Source organism: Chiloscyllium plagiosum, chromosome 1 (assembly GCF_004010195.1).
Source record: "Chiloscyllium plagiosum isolate BGI_BamShark_2017 chromosome 1, ASM401019v2, whole genome shotgun sequence".
Taxonomy (NCBI): domain Eukaryota; kingdom Metazoa; phylum Chordata; class Chondrichthyes; order Orectolobiformes; family Hemiscylliidae; genus Chiloscyllium; species Chiloscyllium plagiosum.
Genome location: NC_057710.1, coordinates 94,735,228 through 94,744,002, shown reverse-complemented (window position 1 = coordinate 94,744,002; position 8,775 = coordinate 94,735,228).

Sequence of the window (8,775 nt, the reverse complement as noted above, 5' to 3'; positions counted from 1 at the left end):
GGCTAGTTCTCCCTGTATTCCGTGAGATCTAACCTTGCTAATCAGTCTCCCATGGGGAACCTTGTCGAACGCCTTACTGAAGTCCATATAGATCACATCTACTGCTCTGCCCTCATCAATCATCTTTGTTACTTCTTCAAAAAACTCAATCAAGTTTGAGAGACATGATTTCCCACGCACAAAGCCATGTTGACTATCCCTAATCAGTCCTTGCCTTTCCAAGTACATATACATCCTGTCCCTCAGGATTCCCTCCAACAACTTGCCCACCACCGAGGTCAGGCTCACTGGTCTATAGTTCCCTGGCTTGTCTTTTACCACCCTTCGTAAACAGTGTCACCATGTTTGCCAACCTCCAGTCTTCCGGCACCTCACCTGTGACTATCAATTATACAAATATCTCAGCAAGAGGCCCAGCAGTCCTTTCTCTAACTTCCCACAGAATTGTCGGGTACACCTGATCAGGTCCTGGGGATTTATCCACCTTTAACCGTTTCAAGGCATCCAGCACTTCCTCCTCTGTAATCTGGACATTTTGCAAGATGTCACCATCTATTTCCCTACAGTCTATATCTTCCATATCCTTTTCCACAGTAAATACAGATGCAAAATATTCATTTAGTATCTCCCCCATTTTCTGTGGCTCCACACAAAGGCTGCCTTGCTGATCTTTGAGGGGAGAAAGTGAGGACTGGAGATGCTGGAGATCAGAGCTGAAAATGTGTTGCTGGAAAAGCACAGCAGATCTTTGAGGGGCCTTATTCTCTCCCTAGTTTTATTTTGTCTTTAATATATTTGTAAAATCCCTTTGGATTCTCCTTAATTCTATTTGCCAAAGCTATTTCATGTTCCTGTTTTTCCCTCCTGATTTCCCTCTTAAGTATACTTCTACTTTCTTTATACTTTTCTAAGGATTCACTCGATCTATTGTCTGTACCTAACACATGCTTCCTTTTTCTTAACCAAACCTTCAATTTCTTTAGTCATCCAGCATTCCCTATACCTACCAGCATTCGCTTTCACCCTGACAGGAATATACTTTCTCTGGATTCTTGTTATCTCATTTCTGAAGGCTTCCCATTTTCCAGCCATCTACAACCTAATCTTGTATCTAAAATTCCTCAAACCAGCCTGGGAAATCTCTGCATCCTCTTGTGGATCTGCACATTTTGGTTAAGATATGAGGGTCAAACTGGCCAAAGTACTTCATCCATGGCCTAACAAGAGTTTTATAAAGGTTACCATAACTTATCTACTTTTGTACTCATTACATCAATGAACGCACAACGCTTATAGGTTTTGAGAGCGATTCTCTGAATACGTTCTGCCAAACTGCATTCCGTCTCAGTTCTCTATTTCAATTCCATCTATTGGTTGTCTGCCCATTCCACTAGCCTATTTTTGCAGTGAATTGGTTTTATTCTTTCTTTTTTCCACTTCTCAAAGTTTGATTTGATTAGTAAGTTTTGACATTTTACACTATTATATTGTCTAAGTCATTTATTTATAAATCAAAAATATCATGATCCTAAAAAAGACTTTTGGAAAAGCTATTAACCACCTGGCTGAATGTTTATTGTAACTTGCTCTTTCCTGCCCTTAAGTTTGTTATTAAAACAATTATAACTGTAACTCTTCTATTGTGGGTCTCTATTTTATTAACCAGCTTTTTATATGTTCGGTTTATCATTTCTGACAGGCCTGCAGTTATGAAGGATAACTTTAACTGGCACTTTCACATCCTCTGGTGTCTCCCCTGTTTTTGGGGAAGATAGGAAAATTCCAACAATTCCTTTCACTTTCTCCACATTTGCTTCCCTGCACAACTCAGGATGCAAGTCTTAGAAAATATGGCTATATAGGACTGGATAGAACCCATCCAAACACTGTAAAGGAGGAAAGTGTGGGAACTAGAAGGTGCTGGCTACAATAATCTAATTCTCTTTGGATACAGACTTAGTACCAGAGAACTGGAGAATTGCAAATATTAAAATATGAACTATCAAAACCAAAGAACAAGTAAGATTGTGTTCAGTGTTGGTCACCTTGCTATAGGAAGGATTTTATTAAACTGGAAAGGGTGCAGAAGAAATTTATAAGTATATTGCCAGGACTCCAGAATCTTGAGTTACAGGGAGAGGTTGGACAAGCTAAGAATTCTTTCTTTAGAGCATAGGAAACTGAGGGAGGTCTTATAGATGGCTATCAGATGATGAGAGGCATGGATAGGCTGAATGCAGTCGATCTTTTTCCCAGGATTGGGGAATCATGGCCTCGAGGGCATCAGTTTAAGGTTAGAAGTGAAAGAATAAAAGTGTAATCTGAGGGACAACTTTTGCAGAGGTTCGTATGCATATGGAAAAAACTGCCAGCAGAAATGGTCGAGACTGTTACATTAACAACACTTTAAAGGCATTTGGACAAATACTTAGATAGGAATGGTTTATAACGTTACAGGCCAAGAGCAGGGAATTGGGTTTAGTGTTGATGGACATTTTGTCAATGTGGATCAATTTGGGCCAAAGGGCCTGTCTCCATGCAGTAGAGCTCTAAGACTCCAAGGTGTCTAAATATATGCACTGAAGAAGTCATTGGATTTGAAACTTTATCTCTGTTTCTGTCAACAGATGCTTCTGGACCTGCTAAGTTTTTCCAGCACTGTTATTTTAGGTCTTCAGTATCGAAGCTTTTCTTTGTGACTCAGGGTACATGTTCACAAATTTGGCAGGTCTAGGGACTTGGGAATTTGGGGTTGTATATGCAGAGTGAAAAGAATTCAATTGGAATGCATTGTGCGTGTGTCTGGAAAGATTTATTCATTGTTTTAAAGAGACTTGCTAACCATCTGAAGTGTAAAAGATGCTAGAACTGGAGAATGTCTTGATGGAATAGGAACCATCTGAGTTAAAGGGCTGCATTATTAAACCCCTCCTGTTAGCTTTGAAAGTAAAAAGCAAGTAAAATTCAGCCGGTATATCTGCTTGCTATCTACTCAACCATTCCCATCACTGCTCAATTTCAAAAGCTGGGGAATGGGAATGGGAATAGGGAAGCATGGTGTCTGGGCAGTCCACACCCTGGTCCCCTATACCCCTCACTGCGGCTTTTAAACTTGACACTGGCTAGGTCTCTAATTGCATGCAAAGTCGCAATCCAGCACACCTTCCCCGCTTCAGCTATTGAATGCTGCACTACCAGAGACATAAACCCTGGTGGGAGGTGGCACTTCCTAACTCTAAAGGATGGAAGACTCATTTCCAGTCTAGAAACAGCCAGAGTCTTTGCAAGGCAACTGTTTTCTGTGAGAACAATGCTCCCATGGGTTGGGGTGTGGGGACCAAGGGGTCTGGTAAATTCCAGCTTACTTCCTGAGACCCATATAGATGCAATAAGGTGAATGGCCACCTGTACTGTAACCATTCTATAATTTATTGTACAATAGTTTATCTAATGTAGAGGAAATAATATAGGAGGATACTTTTCTCAAATTAAACTTATGTACATTCTACACTAATACTGAAAATTTGGTCTGTCCAGTTCTGTTGTTAAAACCATATAATTCTTTTATGTGAAGGATCAGGTATCCAATTTGTCATAAGAAAGAGACCCTGAAGAGCTCAATGTTTGGAAGCACCATGGTGTATCTTGAGTATTATAGTGAATTCCTGGACTTGGTAGAGGATGTTCCTGCTGGCTCATTAGATGGCAGAGAAACTCAACAGATCTGAAAGCAACTGTGGAGAGTGAACAGAGTTAACATTTTGAGGTGAAAATGTGTTGCTGGAAAAGCGCAGCAGGTTAGGCAGCATCCAAGGAACAGGAGAATCGACGTTTCAGGCATAAGCCCTTCAGAAAGAGAGCTTCTTCAAGGAAGGCATCCTTGTAAGAGGATTCGCAGTAGGTTAAAATCTTCGAGGAGAAAGTGAAGGGCTTATGCCCGAAACGTCAATTCTCCTGTTCCTTGGATGCTGCCTGACCTGCTGCGCTTTTCCAACATAACATTTTGAGATGACCTGGGTGCTGTAGATGGTAATAGCTGTGGGTCTGCAGGCCAACGCTGAGATAAAGCAGATACTGCAGAGAAAGTATATTCTATACAATACCCTAGGGTGTTCTCTCCCATTGATAGCAAGAAGTGGCTGTATTACTGCACATAAAAAAATTAAAACCAGCACTATTAACTCTAATATACTTAATTATAAATCCAGTTTTTTTAACTCTGCCCAAGCGTTCACTTCGATGTCATGATATCTTGACAGTCCACTCACTCTATGCTATACTCATCTTGAATTCAGTTTAATTTCTCCTCAGTTTTTTTCAGTTATCCATCTGGTACAAGATATCTTTGGGGTTCCTTCAACTAATTTTGGCGGAATGATCCTCCCAACCTTTTTTGTTTGGAGACCTTGCAACGTTTTGGATTCCTCATCTTCAGAGTGGATTTCACTGCCTTGTCATTCAGATTTTTAAATAGTAGAGAGATCTTCAGTACCTAATGGTCTTCATGTTCCATGTCCTCGCTTTGGGCAGATGCAAGATGCTGACTTACTAGCTTTTAGAACTTGCAAATGTGTCAAAGGCCTCAGTTGCGAGAAGGCTTAGAATCATATAATATTGAAGAGGTCCACCAAGCTTGTATTGCCAAAACTCTGCTACTATCTACACCATCTGCCTGACCTGCTGCGCTTTTCCAGCAACACATTTTTAAGCTACTATCTACACCAAGCCTATAGCCTTGATTATTATGACAATGCAAGTGCTCATCCAAGTACTTTTTAAATGAGTTTTCCTGTGTCAACTACCCCCCGAGCAGATCCCCATCAACCTCTGGGTGAAAATATATTTCCTCAAATATTCTCTAAACCTTGTACCTTTAATTTTAAAATTATGCCCCTCACTATTGACCCTTGGCCTAAGTGGAACAGCTGCTTTCTATCACTCTGGCCGTGACCCTCATAATCTTACATACCTTTTAGCAGGTCTCCCTCTGACTCTTTGTTTTCTTGGGAACAGGGAAGTGTGTCAAGTTTCTGTTCATAGCTGAAATGCTCCATCTCAGGCAAGAGCCTCATGAATCTCCTTTGCAGCCCCTCCAGTGCAATCATGACCTTCCTGTTGTGTGGTGACCAGAACTGCGCACACTATTATGTCTGTGGCCTAACCAAAGTTCTCTACAGCTCCAACATGATCTGCTCATATAATCTATGCCATGACTGATAAAGGCAAGTGTCCATTATGCTTTCTTAGTTACCCTATTAACCTGTCCTGCCACTGTCACAGATCTGTGGGCAAGCATCGCAAAGTTCCTCTGAGCTTCCTAGTGCTCTGCGGTTCATTGAGTACTCCCTTGGCTTGTTCCTTCTTCCAATGTGCATCATACACTTATCAGGATTAAATTCCTTCTGCCATGGACCTGCCCATCTGACCAATCTTCTTATGGCCTTCTAACAACTTCCTCCTCACTGTCCACTACCAGGTTAAACTTTGTGTCATCTACAGACTTACTTATCATTCTTCCCCACGTTTTCAACTACATCATTTATGAGTTTCACAAACAATAAGGGACCTCTCACTGATTTGTTTGGTGTGTCACTGCTTATCAGGCTCAAGTCTCTCAGACAGCCTTCTATCACTGTTTCCTGACAATAAACCAATTCTTGCCTTCTTCAAATACCAACTGCAACTCAGGCTGTTTACTGTGACATTTACTTGAGTTTTTTTTTACCCAAAGTATATTTTATTCATAAAATTTATGCAATCACATTACTAAACATTCCAAATTGAATATTTGGCAGGTATAGTGCAATGTGGAGGAATGAAAGATTATCCACTTTGGGAGGAAATACAGAAAGTTTCTTAAATCATGAGAATGGAAAATGCAAAAGCGTAGAGATTTAGTGTTGCAGCTGTAGAGAGCCTTGGTGCTATCACACTTGATGTACGCCAAACTAATTTGTGGGATGGAAGGTTTGTTCCATTTATTCAAATTAAACTCCATCTGCCACTCAGCCCATTGGCCCAAATGATCAAGATCCCTTTGTAATCTTAGATAACCCTTCTTTATTATCAAATATGCAACCAATTTTGGTGTTGTCCACAACTGTATTAACTGTGCCTCCTAAATTCTCATTCATATAAATGACAAGCAAGAGTGGACCAATACCAATCCCTGCAGAATGCTTCGGGTCACAGCCTTCCAACCCAAAAAACAATCCTCCACCACCGAGTTAATTTTATATCCAATCAGCAGGTTCTTCCTGAAACCCAGGTTACTAACTTTACTAATCAGTCTACTATGTAAAACCTTGTCAAACACTTGACTGAAGTTCATGTAGACAAAGTCTACCACAATGCTTCCATCAATCTTTTTAGTTTTGTCCTCAAAAAGCTCAATCAGGTTTGTCAGACACTATTTTAGATTAGATTAGATTCCTTACAGTATGGAAATAGGCCCTTCATCCCTACAGTCCACACTGACTCTTGAAGAGTAACCCACCCAGACCCATTTCTCTCTGACTAATGTTTCTAACACTGGGCAATCTAGCATGGCCAATTCACCTGACCTGCACATCATTGGACTGTGGGAGGAAACCCCTGCAGACGGGGAGAATGTGCAAACTCCACATACAGTTGCTTGAGGCTGGAATCGAACCTGGGTTCCTGGTGCTGTGAGGCAGCAGTGCTAATTACTGTGATTTCCCCACACAAATCCATGCTGACTATCACTAATCAGTCCTTGCCTCTCCAAATGCATGTAAATTCTGTCCTTCAGAATCTCCTCCAACAGCTTACCCACCACTGATGTCAGACTCACCAGCCTGTAGTTCCCAGGCCTTTCCTTACAGCCTTTCATAAATAAAGGCACAACATTAGCCACCCTCCAATCCTTGGGCACCCCATCCGTGTTGTTTTTCACACTGGAGGCCTGTGACCAGTGGAGTGCCACAAGGATCGGTGCTGGGTCCACTACGTTTTGTCATTTACATAAATGATTTGGATATGAGCATAAGAGCTACAGTTAGTAAATTTGCAGATGACATCAAAATTGGAGGTGTAATGGACAGTGAAGAAGGTTACTTCAGATTACAACAGGATCTTGACCAGATGGGTCAATGGGCTGAGAAGTGGCAGATGGAGTTTGATTCAGATAAATGCGAGGTGCTGCATTTTGGGAAAGCAAATCTTAGCAGGACTTATACACTTAATGCTAAGGTCCTAGGGAGTGTTGCTGAACAAAGCTGGAGTCGCAGGTAGATAGGATAGTGAAGAAGGCATTTGGTATGTTTTCTTTTATTGGTCAGAATAATGCGTACAGGTGTTGGGAGGTCATGTTGCGGCTGTACAGGACATTGGTTAGGCCACTGTTGCAATATTACATGCAATTCTGGTCTCTTTCCTATCAGAAAGATGTTGTGAAACTTGAAAGGGTTCAGAAAAGATTTACAAGGATGTTGCCAGGGTTGGAGGATTTGAGCTATAGGGAGAGGCTGAACAGGCTGGGGCTGTTTTCCCTGGAGTGACAGAGGCTGAGAGGTGACCTTATAGAGGTTTACAAAATCATGAGGGGCATGGATAGGATAAATAGACAAAGTCTTTTCCCTGGGGTTGGGGAGTCCAGAACTAGAAGGCATTGGTTTAGGGTGAGAAGTGAAAGATATAAAAGAGACCTAAGGGGCAAATGTTTCTCCCAGAGGGTGGTACGTGTACGGAATGAGCTGCCAGAGGAAGTGGTGGAGGCTGGTACAATTGCAACATTTAAAAGGCATTTGGATGGGTATATGAATAGGAAGAGTTTGGAGGGATATGGGCCGGGTGCTGGCAGGAAGGACTAGATTGGGTTGGGATATCTGGTTGGCATGGAAGAGTCTGTTTCCATGCTGTACATCTCTATGACTCTAAGTAGAGGCCTGATATAATGATCGAGTGTGCTGAATAACCTGCTCCTTTTTATGATCTTAGTATGTAAGATTTTGGAGGATCTGAGCAGCAAAAACTTTTTTGGATACTTTGCATGTGTTGATGGAGAATACTGAGTAGAGAGCCTTAAGAGAACAGTATGTAGTTGCAATCTAGGATCATTTTTTTCCATCATATGATGGTTGTGGAATAATGAACATTTTAGCAGGTGAAAGCAGGATCCAGTGATACTTTACGTGATCTGATAGACCTGAGATCAATTTCAGCTCTGACACCAAAATGTTTCCAACCCATCCAATCCTGGATTTGCTAAGAATGGGATGTGGAGGGCAGTCAACCAGCTTCCAAGAGACTGGCAACAATTGAAATATTATCACGTGGCTTGGACCCTCATATTTAACTTGTTTCGTAGATGACCAGAGAGTTTAGTTATGAAGAGAGATTGGATAAACGGGTTGTTTTCCACAGAGCAGAGGAGATTGAGGAGGAACGTGATTGCGATGTATAAACTTATGATACGATAGATGGGAAGAAACCTTTCCCCTTGATGAAGGGATCAATGATTAGTGAGTATACATTTAGGGGACACTGGGTTTAGAGGGAATGTAAGAAATAAATAGTCACCCAGAGGAAACTCAACAGCCCAGTGAGGTAAGGACAGCTTCAAGAAAAAGCTAGGTGGCTATACAGCTCTGCTGTAGGTAAAACAATGACTGCAGATGCTGGAAACCAGATCCTGGATTAGTGGTGCTGGAAGAGCACAGCAGTTCAGGCAGCATCCGAGGAGCAGTAAAATCGACGTTTCAGGCAAAAGCCCTTCATCAGGAATAAAGACAGAGAGCCTGAAGGGTGGCGAGA